Here is a 21,151-nt window from a genome sequence, read left to right as displayed (position 1 = left end):
TATTTATCTTTCCAGTCCAAATTGTTTCAATAGTGTAGTCATATTAAAGCTATCTGCCAAATATCTTTTGGGGCCTACTTTGCTAGAAGCATCGTTTGATTTTTCTAAATGTGTATGCATTTAAACTAACTTCATACAATTAATTTTTTTCATTTTTCACTAAAACCTAAAAATTCCCCCCTTTTTATCATTAAAGCCTTTTCATCATCAAATATTGAAGCTTGGTTTTGTTCGAGTCTCAAAATGTAAAGTCTCAAGAGCCCAAAGAGATATTCTATATCACAAAATATGCAATCAGTAAAGGAAAATAATTTTAAATTATTATAATTTTATAATTACATACTTTTATTTTCGATCCATTATACTATCTGAATTTCTTTTTTTTTAAATTATATTTAACTTATCTATTCATTGAAGTATTTCTTTTAACTAACTTTTTGTTTTGTTTTTCCAAAATCTATATATTTATTTTTTTTAATTTATGTGTTTCTTCTTCTATGGTGACTATAATGTCTTTGGTTTGACTTTACATTTTTGTAAAAATTATAAATTTTTTCAAAGGGTCGAACGTGGATTACGGATCACTGGAAAGGGAAGGTCTGAGAGAGTGAGATAGGGAAAATAAAATTGTCAAGTTAATGAAATATAATTGTTAAATTGATAAAAAAAAAATAAGAGAAATATAATAAAATAAAATATTTGTATTTAGTATTTGTAGTATTTATATTTGTATACGACTATTGATTGTAAATGAAAAAGGAAAGGGAAAAATATTATTGTTATATCATGTAAATATATGTATTGTATATATGTCCGATCATGGATTGATTGGTATGCTGTGTATTGTAGCAACCCAATGTATTTGGGCAGTATGGATGAATAAAGCATTTCTCTCTCATCTCAGTACGACACTGATTGAATAACTTAATGTACAAATATATATAGTTTTAAATTTTAAAAGTGATGGGACACCTCTTATCTGCTTAACACAATTTTATTTACCTAAATATACTTATACATTTTGTCGATAATGTATTAAAAAACTAAAATAAAAATAAATTTAAAAAATACTGAATGACTGAAGAACAACAGAATATAAAATAAGGATAGGGAATGAGACAAGATATTTGAACTTCTCCATTACTGTTACCATGCAAAGGTATCTTGCTTTATAATGCTTAATTTATAAAATTATAACATTTGAAAGAGCTTGTAAATCACACACTACGGAATCAAGCAGGTACCTATCGATCTTTGTTCAGTATTTAATGAATTTATGTTATCCATGGACATTTTAATGAAATTATACTATCGCAAAACTTAACAAATCATTCATGTAATAGCAACATTCTGTATATAACAAAAAAAGGTAAATAACTTAAAAATTACCTCAATTGAATTTAATCGTAATTCCGTATTAAAAAAAACCACATCTCAACTAATTAACCCGAGAATTAAATTCTACAAAAGTTTGTTCTAGTTGTTACCAAAGATTCTGGATGGCTCTTAAGAAGTTTAGTACAATTCGGTTTCAGTATTGATATTCAGGGGTTCATAGCTACGATACCCTCACAGCTTATCCGTTACTGTTAATCCCGCACTAGCGCCGCACTGTGCTTCAAAAAAGTAAATTTGGGGGCAAAATTACATACTGAACAATATTTTTTTATTTTTTAGTAAATCAGATATAAACCAATACTCCGTAATTTGTACATAGTTCATCTACAAAATTCGTGTAAAATTTATGCAGTATTATTTACATGTTTGTAAGATTTATTGAAATAATATGTATTTCTTTACATATTGATGAAAATTGTTAAAAATAGTTCGTTGCTATATTGTTTAATGCTTGTATATAAAGCCAAAAGGAGGATGAAATAGACTTCGTTCATCGAAATTATGCTGCATTTTCATTATAATCATTATTGTACGCTTTCTATGCCTCTTCGCTCAACATCCCTATCCTTAATATTCCAGTTAAAATAAACTTCCACATAAAATGACCTTGTTTGCAGTATTAGCCATCTTGTACCATTAATATAAAATTTAAATAAAGTTATAAACTTTTCCGGCATTGATTTCTAAATTTAATGAGTCTAGAGCAAACAGTGTTAGAATTCACAAAACTATTAACCTTACCACTGTCCTTTACGGATGCGAAACGTGACCTCTTACACTAAGAGAAGAACAGTGTCTTAATGTTTTTGAAAAAATAGTATTACTCAATATGTTCTAACCGAAAAAGGATGAGACTACGGTGGAATTTAGGGAACTGCACCCGGTAAAAATAATTGAGGTTGTAGCATGGCGGAGAATAAGATGGGAGTGTAAGGTTGCATTAGTAAAACAAACCGATCCTTGAATTGTTAACACTAACCGACGTGGGAATGTCCGAGGAGCAGACCAAAACGTAGTTTGGAGGATTGCTATAAGACTGATTCAGTGGATTTGGGTTTGGTGGGCGTCACTGGACAGATGTATGTAGAGAACGCTCGGTGGTATCGGCATCGAACCTTCGATTCACTAAGCCTTTATTATTATTATTATAATAATAGAGCAAATAGGTATATACTCTTATACTACTTATGGTGGACACTAAAATACAAACATCAGAAGGAGATAGGGGCTTAATACTATTTGCAGAGGATGAAAACAGAGATAGACAAAGCTCAATAGTTATGTATTTGTAAACATTCGTAAACAATTATTGTTTAAGCGTCCACTTAAAAAAAAAAATCTATAATTTCTAAGAATAAAAGTGAAGAGTGTTATATACGTAGATTATATACACAGAATAAAATTCAAATATATTTTTAAAAATATGATTACATTAAAAAGTATTGGTATTTAAGTGATGAATCTTTTTATCCTACAAATAATATAAAGGTGTCACTAATTTTCCATATTATGGGCGATTATTTTTCAACTTTTAAGTATTCATAATACAAAGTTAACTTGTAGTTTCAAATATTTCGAAAAATTTATTTTTGTCTTCTCCTTGACCACTGTTCAGCTTTACTTAATATAATTTAAAAAATATATGAGGAGTTTTCTATCAAAGTTTAATAGAAAAATAAAAAAAATAGTTTTTTGACAAATTCAAATAATACATCTACAAAACGTATTTTATTCAAATTTTCCTTTGCCGAATAGGTGTTACAGACCTACATTTTTATAAAAATTTAATTTAACCGATAACATATGAGATTTTTGGAATATCATTTTTTGATAATAACTTATGTAACAATTTTTTTTCACACCACTTTACAATAACAATTATATTAAATATCTTTGAAATCAATTGCTTTTTTAAAATATGCATAAATTTTATTGGAAATAAAGTAACTTAAATTTTTTTTCTATTGAAAACTAGTGAAGTTAGTCACAAAATAAAAAAAAAATGATATAAAATTACGATTTTCAGTTTGCTGGTAAAATAGCTCTAAAATGTGATTTTTTTTCCTATATAAGTCGAATAATTCTTATAATGAAAATCATAAGTTCTTTCTATTGAAAATATACCTAAATATAAAAAAGTAAAGATTCCTGTGTTAAACATTTATTAAGCTTTTACATAACATGGCGAAGTGTTAAAGAGATGATAAATCCGAAATAGAATATAAAATTGAAGACAAAGGTTCTATTTAAGAAGGAATTTCCATCCTTGGGATTCTTGTATGGAATACAGCCCTCAGGAATTCCGTTCATATATCTCCTTAGCCTACTCAATGGCATGCCTACACCAGTCTCCATTTTGGGATGAGATTAGAAAATCTTTAACCTTCAAGGGGTACTATTTTTTTTTTAAAATTAAGAATTACAAATTTGTTAACAACCAAGTATTGCTCAAATCAACAATGGTTCGTACTGAAATGTGAATCTTATTAGAAAATTTACTGATTTAATGGTACTGTACCTTGCGTGTTTGTGTGTATATAAGTGGGGTCGAGAACAAAATGCAAAGAAAAAGAAGATGAGAAATGACGCACGCAAGTTCAAGTGAAAGACGCTTTTTATTGGTACCTGTCCTCCTCTATATCTCCCTTTATATACCCGATATCAGCTGAGGGGCCCTCTGCCCGTAACTTCCTCTATCCATCCAATATACAAATATGAAATACAAAATCAATAATTATATGATAACAATAATAAAATTTCTTGTCTTTGGCTATCTCCTTTATCTCTTCCATGTCTGCTGGTCTGTTTCCTACCGAGCTCTCATTTGATGACAATTCCTCTCTGTCATCATACTCTGCAATTCACTGATCTCCCTCCTCGTCCATTTTCCCCGGTTGTTCCAAACCCAGGCACCTACCTTCCCCAGCAGATCGCACACCAGGATTATCTGGTATTTCTTAGACATGCTTACTACAATATGTACTTTTCCGGTATCCCTATTAGTTCCCCAACAGGTCAATCCTGTCTCCACCTCCAACTGCTTGAGTAATTTACACAAGCGTTCCTGAATTTGGCGTTTCCTCATTCTGCCTCTAGTTTCTTTAGGGCTTCCTTACTGAAAAGGACTGCCAGTGTCCACCAAGTACCTCACACCTTCTACCTTTATTAAAGGCAAACTGCAGTGCTTCTTTCTTACGTTATAATTTACTGGTGTGCGGACGCCTCTCTGCCAACATCCTCCTCAAATTTCTCGAGTATTCCTTTCTCAGATTCGTTGTCTCAATCTGCATTCTTGCCCAGCCCTCCGTTCTGTGGCTCCTCTACTCCTTTAGTCTCCGACGCTCTCGATGCTTCTGTAGACTAGATCGATGATCTACTTAGCCTTCTACGATTGTTGCTCCTCCGTACTTGGTTGGCGTTGACCTCCATTGGGTCGTACTGGCTCATATCTCTTCTCTCATAAATATGCCCTTCGTTTTGTGCCATGTGCTCTTCGTTTCGGCATTGAAAGTTTTTCAGCATCCCTGACATTCGCAGTCTCCTTGCCTGCTACTACCTCTAGGTTTTGTCTGGTTCTTCGTCTTCTTCCTTGCGTTGTCCCGATATTTCCATTTTACCAACAGGCTATCACAGCACATAACAGGTTATCAGCTACCCTCGCTCTTATCCTTTCCAATAGCCGATCACCCCTTTCAGAATATGTTTGAATTCCTTGGTCTCTCCAGTGAATCTTTCGAGGTCAGATACCGCTTTCCTCAGATCTTGGGATGTTGTATTAGTCTTGGTCCACGCCAGCGTATCGACGTGTATTTCTTGCATGGTGATTGACAGTATAGGTGGGATCTTGGCTATCACACAGCTGCTGGAGTTGAGATTTCCTGAACTAAGTTCAGGATTGGTGCCGATAATACTCTGTTACTTCTGATATTTAAAAAAAACAAGTAGAAAAAAAAAACGCTAAAACATGTGGTAAGACAAAGTTGAAAAAGATTCTCAGCTGTTTCTTTCGTATTTAAGGGTCTTGGGATTCGGCACTACTTAAGCGTTGTTGAGAGCGAAAGGCACCTGAGTGGTTTTTTTTCCTACCTCCTAAATTTTTATTTACAATATATCAAGACTTAAATCTAAAACCTTAATCTAAATATATATACATAAAACTTGGCCCTTCCTTTGCCACATGACATTAGTGTGGTATGTATAGTAGAAGTGATGGGGGTACAAGAACGAGGAGGGACCGCTCTACTGGGAGTAAAACAGAGCCTGAAGCTCCTCCCTCGGCGAGAAAGTTGACTAACACGTGAGGACGACGTTTTTGTCTCTGTCCTCTCCCCCAGCAAAAGTAGAGTTTTTTTTAAATATGAGAACATTGTGAAAAAACTTTTTCTTAAATTTAACTTCAATTAAAGAAGCCATTGCAAAATATTGTGATTTGCATAAAGAATTGATATATGTTTTTTCTTCTTTTATCATAAAATATAAACAATTTTTAATACAAAGTATATTAGGAACTTGTATTTGAATAACATGGGTATTAATTATTTAATGGTCATAAATGAATACCAAAAATATTGATTAGGAATTTAGATTAAAAATTCAATTGTGGTTTACAGTTATTATGTTTTATTTTATAGAAAATAACACATGATGGTTTCATCGAAAAATATAATTTGCATGAGTATATGTATATATAGATGATATCAAAATTGTTTTCCAAAAGAAAAATCTTCCTGTTGTTTCTTTAAAATGGGTATGCCTTGATATCTGTTTATTTGTTTTCTTAAATTATTTATATGCTAAAGATTTTACCTTTTTGGGGGGAAAATTTGAAGCATTTAAAAAAGTAACTGACGATGGATCATTGAAAGTTAACCTCAGCTAAGGAAAATTGCATATCAATGTATCTGACAGAGAAAACTAAAATAAAATATAACTTTAATAATTATCTCTTTTTTTTTTTTTTAGTAACACCTGTGATAATGTTTAACGTCTAATTACTTTTAATTATCAATTATTAAAGGCCAGGATCAATAGCTATTGCATAAAATGTTTCTCCTGAAGGAAAGGTAGCTACATTAGTTTTTCTTTTGAAGGTGATGGTCAGTGCGGACAAGAAGAACAAAAATAGTTTTCAACTATTTATTGATTGGTGACATGCGACCCACATTGTACGTCTTTAGCAGCCTTTTATGATTGAGAGAGGTGTAAACAATGGACAAAAGGAATTGTCCAAAGGGAATATGAATCTGGTATTTCAAAGTTTCTCTGTCCATTATATATATACGTCTCCACCAATCACATCAGCCCTGCTGATGTGTTGACATTGTGGATCGAAATTTCGGCAATCTATAGGTAGTTGATATATATATATATTTCGGACCGCAGACCTGATCATCTCATTCAAACTCATTACGGTCAATCATCTGTATATAATATTTTTTCTTTTTTTTCCCCTTAAAATCAGAACAAATCAGTAAAAAAGTTTATTTTAACTTGTTTAAATTTAACCTATGATTATTGGTGAACGTTTTATGAACATAATTACACCATTCTATTATCAGTAACACCTTTTATATTTATTTTTCTAATATTATAAATTGAACGTATCTTCAATATAAATTTATTAGGATATTAGTAACTGTTGCGACTGATATAGTTGAAATTTATTGAATATATATATATATATTTTTTTTTATATTTTCATTTAAATTTTAACTTTAAAAATGCTGGTTTAGTTCATATGGTTACTTTTTAAAATATTGATGGTGTTTGCTTTTATCCATTCGGCATGAACATTCTAACAGCCGATCTAAATTATAGGTTTTATTGCTGCATCTCTTTGATAATTTATTTATTCTGTTTTTAGAACAATTTTTTTAAATTAAACCATTGGCAGCCTAAATATAATAGCGAACGTTTTGGCGCAAACTTCGTAATTGTTTTTTTAATTCACGTATTTTATTTCTAGGAAGCAATTGAAAAAAAAATGGTTTGTAATTGTTTATTAGAGGTTTAATATATATTAAAAAATGGAAAAAATAGGATAATTGTTATTATAATCGTGGTTTCCTATTGTTGAAAATATTGAAAAGCTGCTTGATAAATATTGAGACTACAATATAGTGTGAACTGGTTGGGAGGGCGAAGAGAAGCAGACAGCACGGAGCCAGGGAATCGATATCCTCGGCTCCTGACGTCTTCGACCGACGTCTCCTATTTTAGCCAACTCTGAGAATAGTCCCCAACAGCATCCATTCTTCATCCTATCTTCCTATCTCTTCCTTTTCCTTTACGCTCATTAGTATATTGTTTTCATTGGTCTTCATAATTTCTTCAAGGCTAAGAAACACTCGATAATCGCATGCGACGTGAACAACATATGTACTCATTTACTTTGAATGTTTTGTTTTTTTCATTCATTGATTTCATTCTAATAATTATATGATATTTTTGGGAATAAAATTTTATAATAGAAAATAGTTAATCACTAACCATACTAAATTTAATCCACTAAATTCTGGTTTTCATTTCAAATCAGTGCAGTTAACAAAAAAAAATATTTTAAATATTTTGAAATTTTAAATATTTAAACTTACATCGTAACAGAGGAAAATTTAAAATCAATGAGGTTTTCTTTTTTACTTTTTACTATCAAAATCAACGCCACTTCTGCTATTGACCACCTGTTATACCCTAGATTCTTTTATTTTAGAAAATCATTTACACTTTTCTAGTTACTTTTTGCTGATACCACCCTTGAAAAAAATATCACCTCATCCTTTTCGTATCCATGAGATCTAAACCATATTTTTATAACAGAAACTCCATCAAAACGTTAATGTAAAATCGAACCGGTTTATAAATACTCAATTTTTAAATAAATATTATTAAAATACATTATATATTTTTTATCGTCCATTTTCCGGTTTTTTTTTTTTTTTTTTTTTTTTTTTTTTTTTTTTTTTTTTTGTGGAGATAGAGTTCATTAGATACATATTGACAGCTTATTCTAGTCAGAGTGAGCAGGTTAGGAATCATTTCGGGGGGTCGCCGTGAAATAAATTTCAACCCGAGCCAGCAGGGTTCGAAACGGCGCCGCTTCAGATTATATCAATCAATGATCATCCTTTCCTAGCCCTCCCCCCATTTTACTAAATGAGTTAAGTATACATTATTCGATTAAACTTCTGATCAACTTCGCCTCTTAATGAATAATTTTTATTTTATTAATTTCACCGTTAGTCATTTTATTTTCTTGCTGCTTTCCTTTAATAGTGGCACATCTTATAAAAAAAGTTTTTTTTATTCTATTTAGAATCGGACATAATGCAAAGATGGTCCCGTTGCATTCGGTTATTTTTTTTCTGAGGTCATCCTACACTCCTACTTTCTAAGAATATTTATATTAAAGTATTTTTGAAACTAATGTGTGTGAGTGAATTTTTCATTGGTTTTAGAGTTTTTAATGAGTGCCTTAAAACTATCTATTTTTCGTAATGACGTCTCCGAGGGGCTTTAATCGCTATTAAAGTCGTAATGAATGAATTTATTTAATTAATTTCTCCGTTAGTCATTTTATTTTATTGCTGCTTTCCTTTAATAGTGGCACATCTTATAAAAAAAGTTTTTTTTTATTCTATTTAGAAACGGACATAATTCAAAGATGGTACCGTTGCCTACGGTTATTTTCTTTTATGATTTTAAGCACCTATAGCAATACTAATCAAAGTATAAAGTCTTGATTAAATAAAATATTTTTGAAACTAATGTGTGTAAGTGGATTTTTCATTAGTTTTAGAGTTTTTAATGAGGGTTTTAAAACTATCTATTTTTCATATATAGTAAATTTATTCAATTACCAGGAAACTTCAATGACTATAATTTCTTCTTATAATGACAGCGTATATTTTTAATAGGGTTTAATTTAAGTCCAACAAATGTCGATGTTGAGTTAAGTACATAGTCAGTCAGAAAAAAATTCTCTATCGATTGGTATAAAGGATTTAAGTTGAATATAAAATTTTATATTATGATAATATCCAGGTTTAAAATATTAAAAAACTGATAAGTTATATAGAATTTTTTAACTTTATTTTTTGTCTTCTTAAAAATCAAGAATATGGACTTAAATCCTTTATACTCATCAGTACAGATATTAACCCTTATGTTAGTTAATAAAATCAAGTGAAATAGCTATTAAGTTGATAATGCAAGGTGCTTTATGCTACTAAACTTGCTAGACAGATATGTTTTGCCGTACTGTATACTCCATCGCCGCAGAGCGAGGCCTGTGACACTAACACACCTCTGTGATGTTGGTCCCATATCCTATAAATATTTGTAATTTTTTTTTTTAGTCATAGTATCCCCATAAGAGTTCTGGTGTTCTCAGTTATTTACATAAATAGTTTTGTTCTTTAAAACATGAAAAATACCATTCAAATAAAAGCTCGGCAACAACACGTTTTGTGCAACTTTGACTCTATAACTATTTTGCTATCAACTTTAGAACGTTGGTAATTTTTGGAACTCTAAGGGGGGCTAACGGAAATCCCAAAATTTTTGATCGAACATTTTCATTCCGAGAAGTAGTGAAAATTAAAATAATTCTGATGGAGCTACCGTGGGAGAGGTAACTCCTAACAAAACTATTAGTTATTGACCAAAAAATTCTCTAAGTCCCAATAATTAGCAACTTTAACAACCTATAACTATTATATCAACTTTTATATTATCAAGTTTATAATATTTGTTTAATAAGGATAATTTTTAGAACTCGTGGAGTAGGAGGGGTGGGGCTATTATTACGCTAAACAGAACTGTTGGTTATCGACCAAAATATTTGGTCAATATTTCATTCATATTCTGATAAAATGAATTTAAAGTTTTATGAAGTATCATGGAGCCTTTTGGTTTGAGGAGGTATCATCAGAAATAAATTTTGTAATATTCAATGAAAAAAAAACAAACACTATTTTCCATACTTATTATTACAGCGATCTAGTTTTTATTTTCCCATTACTGCAGTTATTTACTTTATCATTATTTGTATACAATTTTTTTTTGGGAAGTGATACACTAATTATTAGTCAGTCAAACGTTTCTGTTGTTCTTGTTTATTTATATATGTATTTTAGAACTTATCTACTTTTTAAAAAACAGATTTACTATTTAATTTCAGCTTAATATACCTAATTCAGGTTATAATTCATCAACTGAAAATATAATATGTAGCCTAGAAAACATTAAAATTCTAATTTGATATGTTTATCAGCTATGATGAGTAACTAGTGGGGAACATCTAGGTAGCACTATGATAATTACTTTAAATTAATTTATAATGCTTTTAATAAAATTGAGTTATTTCCATAGATATGTTGATTTAAACATTATTTAAACCTAATATTTACTGATTTCAGGTTTAGAAATATTTCTCATAAAGACACGGGAACTATTTCAGAGTAAGCAAACCTCGTGTGAGTGTTTTCTCAAAATTAATTTTTTATAATTTTTCATTCATTTTTGTTTGATTTATATTAGCACAGTTATATGCCAAAATTTATGCATACGCTTTATAATTTTAATTACATAGCCTTTATTTATTTTGTAATCAATAATGAAAAAGTTATGATGAAATTTTGCTGATAACTTATAAAAAAAAAATATTTTCAAGCGCTCATAATCTATTACGTTGGCACTTATGTACTGTGTACAAATATTGCGTAGAAGTATTAGAAGTGTTTACACTTGCTATTTCATTGTAGCATTTCACTTGCATGGCTTCATGCCGATTGAGCGATTTAAAAATTAAAAAATAGAGGACTTAAATTGAGTAATTTATTTTTTGTATCCAATTTTTAAAAAAATTGTATTCATTTGAGCTTTTCAATGGCTAAACAATATTTTTCTCTATTACTATTTCTTAACCAGAATAAGAAATTTCTTATATTAAATCGGCTTTAAACTAAATTTTAACAAGTTATTGCTTTTGATTTTAGTATGTAGGGAATGTCTTTTCGTCTTACTTAGCTATAATTCAAAATAACACTTCGGGATATTTGACCGACAAAATGCTTAAGGTTCCTATGCAAAATTTACTTGCATAATTTTTGTTGTCATAACTATGTCATTACTCATTTGTGAACTACCGAATATTAAAAACTCTCCAATCATTGTACAACAGTTTATTATTTAAAATAATAATTTATTATATGAGTAAATAACAAAAAAAAAAGTTTCGGATTCATTGTACCAGTCCTTAAAAAAATATATTTGAACGCTGGCTGAGTGGAGTGCCTTGTGACGTGTTATTTTTAGAAAAATAGAATTATTTTAATTTTGTATCCTAAGTTTCTTGAAATGTGAATTCTCTCATTTTGGTGGAAACAGGGTTTATTTTATTCTCGAAAATAATGAAATTATTTTCCTTGACTCCCGAGCCAGATGAATACATCGAACAATAGAGAGCCGCTAATTTTTGAATAATTAGGTAACTTTCTTTGACTTTAATATTATGACATTCTTTAAGTAAAATACATTTTTGTTTACATTTAATTCAGAACAAGTGAACAACATTATACTTTTATAAATCAAGGAAAGTTGCTGTAGGAGGAAAGTTTAAATGAAGATTATGCTGAAATTTTTATAATTTATTTCTTCAGTTCGCTTATTTTTATTAGCTTAAGCTTGTATAAATTATTATTATTTCATCATTTAAGAAACCGAGATTGTTTTATAATTTTATTCAGAATTATCATTAGCAAGCTAACCATTGTGAATATTCCTCACAATCCTCAAATTAACCACCAATCTTTAATCGATTTTGCACCGGTTGACCTCAACAACTTGTGTTTCAAAATAATTTATACTAAAAATTTTGATTTTCAATTTTAAAATAGCAGCAACAACTTTGGTGCACATTCTAAGTAAACATCTTCATCAAACAGTACCTTCCTTTTTTTTTTTTATAGAAAGCACCATTTTCAATTTAGCACTTACCTACACACTTCTAATTATAGAGAAGTAACAAGAATTTTACTATACTGTCTCAAGTAATTCACTTATCTGGAAGATATCTTGAAGTACGCAGTCAATCTTTCAGTCATCCGTTAGATGAACCTGCATAATTCTGCAAATTTTTGTTTTGGTTGCCCTATACAGCACTTGTCGTCTTTTTTTATCCAACCTTTATTAATTTTATTTTATGTAATAGACAACCAGCTTTTATTTTTATTTAATATATGCAATTATAATCTAAATCATTGCTAATGTGGTCTGGTAATTATTTTATATTATTTAAGATAACTTTAATTTTATTTTTATCCAGTTAAAATAACAAGATAAGTATGGTATTACATCTAAGGGATGGTTTAAGATTTGTTCGAGTCAGAAAAAAGGCGAAATCTTTTTTTTTTTTATACGCTTTAGAAACTTTTGAAATTTTGACTCACATATCTATAAGTCACTACAATCTCTAAGTAGCTCTAATCTTCTCTCTATAATATAATCTGAAAAATAATATTGAATGATGTCGATTTCAAAATATTCTACAGGCTGTGAAACACATGACCTGTTTTGGACTTTTTTTCATCTGAACTACTTTTTTCGCTCTCCCTAGATATTAAAGTAAATGATATCCTTTTTTTAATACTTTATTCCTAGTTCTCTGCTTGAACTTATACAAACTTTGTAACATTGCTACGAGAGATGTCAACTTATAGGGATCCCCTGATAACAAACTGGTCCCTATTTGCCTCAGAACACTTATTTTTCTTCTTAATCATTCCTCACTCACCACAAAGCATTGGTTCGCTTATGGGGCCGAACCCTTAAGTCTCGATGCTATACCAGCTGGCTACGTCTATTTCGGTTAATTCCTTTCTTGTCGAACACTTCCTCGGCTACAATATGCAAAGTGTTTCTGGGTCTTCCTCTTGACCTTCTCTCATCGACTCTTGTTTCATATACTAAGATTTATCTTTGGGTTCCCAAGGTGTTCTCAAGTCTCCCGCTGGTATACCGAGTGGAAGTGTCTCTATCCAACCTCCCGAAGGCAATACCTCCTTGGTGTTTTCCTATTCCAAGTTCTTAAAATCAAAAAACCTACCTATATCCTAGATCTCCTTTCTCTTCTTTCATCCATCCACTCATTAAACACCAGATCCCAACCGATTGATTTAAATATGCCCTTCTATAGAACCGCCTTCTTTAGCAAATCCTTCGTTATTCGTGCAACCTCCTTCTGGAATTCTCTTCCCTTCTCCATTCGCCAGTCCTCATCCATTCTTTCCTTTAAGTAACAGCTATTCCTCCATTTATTATATAACCAAACCTCCGCAGAGCCTTGTTGAGTACAATTAGAAATAGTATTTGGCTAAAACTGCATCCCTGCCTTATTCCATGGGTACTCTCAAATCTCAATAAATGGGGTTATTATATCTCACCGCATTCCTTTATTTCTTATTTAATTTATATATAGTCCTCATCAGATCTGTTTCGACCTGGTGCTTTTTCAATGCTGGGAATAAACAAATTATCTGTAATTGTGCATACAAAATTTCCTTTTACCCAATTTTTTTATTTATATCAGTATCTTGAGTCGGTTGTTACAATCATCAATACATAATACTAATACCACTGAAAATATTCCGATGATAAAGGTTATTTTTTGCTGTTTCTCAGTCTCATTGTTCCTTCTAATACATTCTTCAAATATGTTGAACGGTAGTGTTCCTCTTGGATTCAGAGTCGTTAGAGTTATCTTATATTTTTTCTGGGTATCATTTTTAAATATATTATTACATTAATTAATTTTTTAAAAAAGGAAAGAAAATATCTCTCTTTCTCTAATAACGTGACCTGGTAATCCAAAACATTAAAAATTATACTACATTTTTCTGCAGCCCTGAAAAGCCATTTAATTTATCTTTGCTAATAATTTAATAAGCCAAGCTTGTCCCTTTCTTATCAAGCGTAATTAATTAAGTTAGCTTTGCTATAATTAAGCTTTTGGTTATGAGTCTGTGGGCGTTGAGATACAAGGAAGGGTGAAGTCAAACACAGGCAAATACCGACAATACCATTGGATTGTTTAGTCAAGTCAAACAGAAATAGGTTATATATAATCTACACAATCTTGGCCATAACGAATTTTCCTATTTAAAAATTCCTCCCAAGTTACCCATTCACTTTCATGGAATGTACACATAAATAATATCGATGTTATCAATTCCGTTACTTGAAAATAACCTCTAAATGCCCCGATCATTTTAATTTTCCTAATGTTTTTTATTATTTTAATATTTAACTCCATATTTTATTAACATATACTATGGTTTAATGTGAAATAGATACAAATACAGAGACAAATTTCAACCTCAACGAATTCTCCAAATGATGAAAGGAAACTAAAATTTAATTTGTTATGTCCGTACAGTAATAATAATATATTATTATTGTTAATAGAAAGAGAAATATGAATAATATATTTAAAACCAAAAATTATAGGTTTTACAGTTGCCTATAATAAGTAAATTTTGAAACAAATAAAGAAAAATCACCAAATTAGTATTTCAAACATGGAATAGGAAATTTAAAAATATTTAGATCTATAAATCGATCTAGAGAAATAGATTTCAATTATGGAACAAATCTAAAATTATTGTATTAGGATCAGAAGGTTCTAGTTTTGTATGAAGAAAGCAAGAAAGAGAATTGAAAACAAAATCTGCTGGCCACTGTAAAACCAGAGGTGAAAGTGTAATGGTTTTGGGCAGCTAGAAAAAAAAACTTGTATTTTATTAAAGGTTTCACGAATAAATATTCATCTGTTGAAATTTTGAGCCACATTTAAAAATAATTGTGGACAAATAGAACATAAAAAACAAGTTTATGTCTTATTAGGGCAATGATCCGGTATATTCAGCACATTAAGTGAAAAAATGATATACATATATTATTTATAGTTATATTCAACTGTCCTAAAGTCCTGAACCACCGCTCTGCAATATCCTAGTATCAATGTAATTGGGTAAAAATGGCGGATAGCTGAAATGTAACCATTGGAATTTAACAGGAAACAATTCTTCAAGTTGTTATTATTAATTTTAATCTCTCATACCTCCCCTTTCCAGTGATCCGCAACATAAAATCAACTTAAACTAAACGAAATCACCAATAAATTGAAATAGAGAAATACACCAAAAATAAAATTGCCATAGCAGTAGAAAAATTAAAAAACAAATAAAGAGGTTAAAAACTAATAAAAGAAATTATGTCCTTAGAACTAATTCCCATATTGCTAGCCTTACTTATCTGACTTTTTAAATAAGCAAGTAGGTTGATTGATGTACGACATGTTACAATCTCACAAGAGGAGATCATAACACTAAAAAAAAGGCAATCTTTCCCCGCCGGATCCACCCCGCCAAAACCCCCGGGGAGCAACGGTCCTATATCACTTTTGAAATAGCTTAGAACGGGAAGAGGAGACTTTAAGGTACATAAATCGAGCAATATTGAGAAAGCGCCTGAAATTGAAAAACGGCATGATACCCCCCACTCTCACTCTCCATGGTAGCCTACTTATATGACTTTTCAAACAAACAATTATAGCGAGTAGGTCGGTCGACATGTCACAATCTAACAAGAGGAGACCATAACACAAAAAATAAGGCAATCAATCCACGCCCCACAAAGACCCCTTTTATTTTATTTTCAAAACCTCTTTATTTTTCATTTAAATATAAAAATACAATAATATATAACATATATATACAAAATACAAATTACATCTTTGTTTGCCGTATGGAATTATAAGACTAATTACAATGTCCGCTGAAGGCGGGTATACACTGGTGGTATAATAACTGGGGGCTAACAGAGAATGGAGAGGGACCATTCCGGCTGGTGCCACTAAGACCCCCGGGAAGCGACGGTTCTATATCACTTTTGAAATCTTACCTTAAACCAGGAAGAGAGAACTTTAAGATGGTTAAATCGAGAAATATTTAAGTACCTGAAATTGAAAAATATACCTGGCAGATACCCAATATAATCCAAAATTATATTTTTGGCCAAGATCACTCACTATATTCCCAATGCTAACATTATGTTATATATCAATTAAATATATGTTAATATAGTATAATAGTTATAACTGCAGATAAAGTCCTTTGATATTTCATTTTGTATCAGAACCCTCATAGTAAATTGGGAACAGATCTAGAGCGTACATCACATTACTATTAATTTTCATTTTTAGCTCCATACTCTCGGAATAGTTTATTTAATTTTTTCCATAGAAATGAATTCAATAATTGGCCAGATGGATACTGCTAGCTATAAACTATGTATAATAAAGTTTGTTGCCCTCGGGCCATTATTAAATCGATAATGCCGTACCCGATGATCGATAGGAATAAGATATCGTGAGCCGAGCGTTCTTCGAAATGCCATGCTAAACTCCAATCCCACCTTAATAATTCTTAACGCAATAATAATTTCATCTCAATGGTAACGCTAAGGGCCTCAGAAAAATGCGTTTTAGAATAGTCATAAATATGAATATTCCTTAAAAAAATTCAATAGTGATAAATAATTAGATCGGTTATTACGAATTTTGCGTCAGGATTCTGTATGTAAATTTTAATATTTTTTTTTTCACGTAACTAATAAATAGAAAAAAAAAATTCACCAGATAAAGTTTGCTTCTACAGAAACTAGAACGATCTCGCAGTTTCTCCTTTAATATCGCCAAATTTACTACCATTTGAAATAAAACTGAACTCAGTATGGGTATACCCTTCCAAGACATTGCCTACATTCTAAAACCTCAAAAGTTTCTTATTTTCTGAAATAATATCAAAAATATTAGTTCTCTGAGTTCAATAATATATGATGTATATGAAGAGTTTATTATTTTATTGTTAGATTCCGACATTTTTATAAGAACCATTGATCCTAAACATTTTGTTATTGGCTGGTAAAAAAGCTAATTAAATAACTATCAAATTTGTTCCGTAGTAGAACGAACATGATTGATGATATTTCAAAAAATAAGACTATTCCAATTTATGTCTTCGTATCATAAAATATAATCATTTTAGAGAGCTCGTTCTGGTATCAAACTATAGTCAATTTTATCAACTTTAAAAGAAAAAAATATTCAGTTTTATAATTTTGTAGTCACTTAATAACAATTGAAAAAAATACACAAATGCTGCTTGCATTCTTAAATGTTCTGAATTCTACAAAACAAAACTTAATAAGTAACAAAGAAACGTATTGGTTATCATTGGACTTCTAGATTAAAAATTAAATGTATTAATATGCACTATCTTTCCGAATCCTTGATATATAGAGGAAAATGTGTCGTACTCAAAGAACGCTCACCACAGTAATACATACATCAGATTTAGCTTTGAGAAGTACTATATCATCAGTGAATATATCCAGATTTGGAAATATTTAACTAATAATTACGACGGTATTACCTCATTTATGCAAGTTAAATGTTTATTAAGATTGTTGATTTGCAATAAATATTTTGAAAAATTAAAATTTTTAAATACTGAAAGTACTTATTGAATAAGTTCATATAATTTTAATTTTGAATATTAACGTTTGATAGAGTTCTTCTCGATTTGGTTGTCAAAAAAGTAGAAAACAACTAAAAAGCGAATGAGTTTCCATGGGACCCTGCAATTAATACTTTTAATACGGGCATATAATAATTTAAATACAACTAATGCTGTTTCGTTTTAGATTAATTTATTTGTTTAAAGAAAATTTAGACCAAATGAGTTAATTTCATGATTTACCAATAAAAATTTACTGCTTGAGTTAGGGTAATTAATTCTGATTTTCTTCATAAGGTTTTTTTCCTAGAGATTTATACGAGAAAATCAGTGTCAAAAATTAAAAAATGCTATCATGTTTTTCAGATATTGAAAGTCTGAACCCTACATAACAAAAAATGAGAAGTTACAAGTTTTTTTTCTGTTAAACTTCCCAAAGAACAGTGAAAAGTTCGGTACAAAGTGATATAATACATGTTGAGAAGTGCATTCCAGCTCCTTCCGCCATATTAAATTTAGTTATTACTCTAAGAAGAACCTCTTTATCCGGCTTCGTTCTAATATTTCTCCGATATAGCGGAATATATTTGCTGCTGCCTTGCTTTGAATAAACGTTTTGGGATGATACTATATTGTATTGTGTAGCTCTTTTTTGTCCGTCGTTTGAATCGTCCTCAATAATATAGAGTTGTATTATTAGTGTAAAAGGTGTGTGAGACATTTTTACAAATTTTATATTTTCTGTGATTTGAAAGAATTCCCAAGAGAAAAACCAATGTCCTTCATCACAATTAATGATAAGAAGATAGTCTGGGTGTGGTCAAAATTACTCAAATTGTAAATAAACTATTTATTATGAGTTAAAGTTTCGTCTCATATCTCCCTCGTCAGGGTTAAAAAAGATACAAACAACTAATATTGTGTAACAGGATAAGAGAATAAGATAACATGAAATAAAAGTGAACTCAGGTGTGGCTAAAAATATTTGATAATTAATATAAAATTAAGTAAATTAAAGGAAACAAGAATAAGACGTACAGGGAAAAGTATAAATTGACAAGATATACAAAACAGTATTAGACATATAATGAAAACGGAAATAATAAAAGTGTAAATAAAAGAAAAATATACAGTACACACTAAAAGAAGAGAAATAAGATAAAGGTCTAGGAAAAAAGAAGAAAATAGTGAACTAAAATAGGAAAACTACCTTTCAAAATGAAGGAAATCGAAAGAATAGCTTTTTTTTAGTGTAAGTGACTGAGGGTATTTGACGGTTGAAAAATGATCTTACATTTGAAAGTGAAAAAGGTATATAATTTAAAATTAAAGTAAGATGATATTAGAAAATATAGTAAAATATTAAATATAGGTAGTCAAATGTGATAATGTACATAAATATATATAATAAGGAAAAATAATACAAATATAGATATATAAAATGCAATACAATTAAAAGAATAGATATAATGAAGAAAATATAATATACAATATTCAATACACGTACAAAGGTGGTGTAAATTTATATATAAAAAAATTAATTATAATGCAATAAATGTAAGCATAATGTGGATCTTTGAAATAATTATAAAATGCAGATAAAGGATATAAATATAATATATAAAACATAAAAGATGAGTTGTAAAGCTATATAATAAAAACATATTAATTATAAAGTTATAAATGTAATTATAAAGGGAAAATATGAGATAAATATAAAACATAGGTAAAAGATGTGGGATGATAATAGGTAGGTTAATTTCTGAAATGCAGAACATAGAGCAAAATTTAAAGAAACATTATGATTGTTCAAAAAGGCTTAAGATCACCTAACCACAATCGTAGAGTCGAATGCATTCCTCATACATTTTTTTTTGCAAAATTAATCAGATATTTGGTCCATTTGGAGAATCTATAAATTATCGTTATATCCAGGACCCCAAGGTCCGAATGTTTGACATGAAATAAAAATATTCCGGATGTGAATCTAGAAAGTAGGTGTACCACCTAACGCCGAGACTTGTATGTCTGGAAGAGGGCTCATCATAATTTTTCAAATATTTCTTTTAAGCAATAAGACAACCTTTTATTTATTTATTGGTAATATACGGAGTTACATGTTTTTGAAACTATTAAATTAAATACCCATCTGCGTTATTGATATCCGTTGCTTTCAGTGGCTCTGGTCTTGTGATTGGGTTACAAAGGATTATTTATTTTTTCATCTTAAACACAAGTCCAAGATGTTAATTCGGTGAATTTTACTTCAGAATGGGTGGTATCTAAATAATGACATCATGTGCGGAAATCTCTATCAGATTGCTAGTGTTAAATGGAATACACCAAGTATGTATTGTGTTTCTGTGCCGTGAGATTTGATCCTGAAGCTACTCTGTCTAAGATTGGTGTATAGCATAAAAAATTCATGGAACCAGTCTCAGGTAAAAAAAAATGTGCGGAAGAGGAAGATTGGAAGAATAAACTAGTAGGTTAGCGGGATTAGCGTCTTGAGTTCTAGAGGAAACCCCTGACGAAAATTCCTGAGGCATTCAGAAATTGATTTGATAGATTTACTGCAGTGAGTAAGTCTATTAAGTCTACTAGTATGGAACAACTCGGTGGTTTGTTTGAAATTAAAAACCACGTCATAGTAAGATTTTTGGAAATAATTTTTGATACTTCTGAACATTTGAGCAACCTATTATCTTTATCAATGATGACCATTTAATATTCCCTAAACATTTAAATAAAATTAATAAATCAACAACTCTTATTATTAAATCTACCATATTAACTCCAATTTGTTCTAAAGTTTTCAAATAATCTATTTTAAATGTTACAGTACAAAAAAGAATTTAAGCTCAGTTCCCTTATATCCTGATTTTCTTACAATTAGTGAATATTTATGAAATAAATAAATTGCACTACAAGCTAAATTACACTATTAATGGATTTAAAAAAAATATTTATAAAGAATCTATAAGTATTTATATGTAAGTTAGCTATGTATATCCTCAGGACAATAAACAAGAACTCTGTCCTAGTAGGATTATTTATCCCTAAGTTTAACAACAAACCAAATGCTATATATATGAGATCTATGTAATAATAAAGTTAGTTGTTGAAGTATCCTTGCCTAGTCATTCTGCCCGATCCCCCATTTATTTTAAGGTAACCAT

General features: G+C 30.0%; 1 protein-coding gene across 35 annotated transcripts in view; it reads left to right on the top strand.

Moving 5' to 3' along the window:
* para (paralytic) overlaps nt 1-21,151 on the top strand; it is a 198,827-nt gene that overhangs the window by 5,282 nt on the left and 172,394 nt on the right. For all 35 annotated transcript variants that reach the window (XM_067048423.1, XM_067048408.1, XM_067048417.1 and 32 more), the window contains exon 2: nt 10,815-10,871. The gene's annotated coding sequence lies outside the window, so the exon portion shown is untranslated. The remainder of the gene's footprint in view (nt 1-10,814; nt 10,872-21,151) is intronic.

Source organism: Halyomorpha halys, unplaced genomic scaffold, assembly GCF_000696795.3.
Source record: "Halyomorpha halys isolate HHAL.00 unplaced genomic scaffold, Hhal_1.1 Scaffold730.1, whole genome shotgun sequence".
NCBI lineage: Eukaryota > Metazoa > Arthropoda > Insecta > Hemiptera > Pentatomidae > Halyomorpha > Halyomorpha halys.
The sequence above is the reverse complement of the archived record's forward strand: the minus strand, read 5'-3'. Positions and strand labels throughout refer to the sequence as shown.